Below are 1648 nucleotides of genomic sequence, written 5' to 3'. Positions count from 1 at the left end.
AAAGGTTTTGGGTTGACTCCTTGACTTGGGATGTGAGAAGAAGAAGGAGAAGAAGAAGAAGGGGATGAATTAGATGCAAGTTGAGCGATTTGAGTCTCAAGCATTTTCATATGAGCATTGGTTCGTTTTTGAGCCTCTTCATGTTTCTTTTGATCCTCCTCACGCATTTTTAAAAGAGCATCTAATTTAGCCATCACGGGATCTATTGGAGGGGCTTCAATTTGAAGAGGTTGTTGAGGTGGAGGAATTTGGGGTTGATGGAAACCCGGAGGCCTATTAGTTTGGGCATAGTTAGAAGCAAATTGGCCCCTATTGCCTCCGTTGCCTTGGTTAGGAACATTGATTTGTTGATTATTTCCCGTGTTACCTTGGTCACCAAAATTTTGATTTTGATGTTCTTGGTATCGGGGATTAGGTTGTTGGTTTTGATTACCATACCTTCTTTGGTTAGAGTAGCCTCTTCCATTGAAATTGGAAGGGCCTCCCCCACCATGGTATTGGTTATCATAACCACCACCATTTTGGTTCCAACCACGGTTTCCACCTTGATTCCAATTCCCCATTTGATTGGAGTTTGGCCTCAAGTTTCCTACATTTCCCACTCTAGGAGCAAAATTCATAGCATTGACATTTTCCATATTACTATCATGTTCATGGGAAGGGGGTTGAACTTCACAAGCATAGACACATTGAGAGGTATCATGATCATAGGTTTCATAATTAGAACAAAACATGCACCCTTGGGGCATTGTATTGTAAGAAGAGGGGGAGGAAGTATCCATACCATTGCCTCCCTTGGTTGAAGGGGAGATATTACCATGAGGGTTGGACCTTTCTTTCATCAATTCATCCATTTGCTTGGTCATTTTGGAGATTTGGGTAGAAAGGTTGTTGATTGCGTTGGCTTGCTCCAATGCATAAACGCCCTTGCTAGAAGTAGCATCCCTTTCTCCTTCGTACCAATCATCATAGTGCTTTGCGGCTTCCTCTATAATACACTCCACTTCATGCTCTCCTTTGTTCATAATTGGACCACCGGCCGCGGCGTCTAGGCTTGTTCTTCCTTGAGGTGTGAGACCTCCATAGAAAGTGTGAATGAGTTGATACTTGGGTATCCCATGGTGTGGGCATTGACGTTGAAGCTCTTTGTATCGTTCCCATGCCGCACTTAGAGACTCACCACTCTTTTGGCGAAAACCTTGAATCAAAGACCGAGCCTCGGTGATCTTCCTATGGTTATAAAACCTCCTCAAGAAAGTCGTAGTCACTTGGTCCCATGTCGTGAGAGAATTAGGGGGCACCTCCTTCTCTAACCATTCTAGACCTCTCCCAATTAGCGAAAATGGAAACATTTTGAGGCGAATATATTGTTGAGTCACTCCATTGGCCTTTATTGTGTCATAATATTTCTCAAACTCTTTTAGGTGCTCATGAGGACTCTCAAACTTTCCACCCGAGAATTGTTTCCTCTCGATCAAGGCAATCAAATTAGGCTTGATCTCGAAATTGTTGGCTTGAGTAGTAGGAGTTAGGATCCCACTTTGTGCTCTAAAAGCTTTGGGGGCCCCAAGACGACTCAAAGGCGTATTCTCTCCCATTTTAGAACCTTCTTTACTTTCAAACTTATAGGTTGAGAAAGGGTTGATTT

At 43.1% G+C, this 1648-nt stretch overlaps 1 non-coding gene across 1 annotated transcript; it reads left to right on the top strand.

Moving 5' to 3' along the window:
• Positions 1 to 1113: 1113 nt before the first annotated feature.
• LOC145608012 (small nucleolar RNA R71) lies at positions 1114 to 1219 on the top strand. The gene has a single exon (XR_014105698.1). It is a non-coding gene; the product is annotated as a small nucleolar RNA R71 (small nucleolar RNA).
• The last annotated feature ends 429 nt before the right edge of the window (positions 1220 to 1648 follow it).

The sequence above is a fragment of the Chenopodium album genome, chromosome 2 (genome assembly GCF_948465745.1).
Source record: "Chenopodium album chromosome 2, dcCheAlbu1.1, whole genome shotgun sequence".
Taxonomy (NCBI): Eukaryota; Viridiplantae; Streptophyta; class Magnoliopsida; order Caryophyllales; family Amaranthaceae; genus Chenopodium; species Chenopodium album.
The sequence above is the reverse complement of the archived record's forward strand: the minus strand, read 5'-3'. Positions and strand labels throughout refer to the sequence as shown.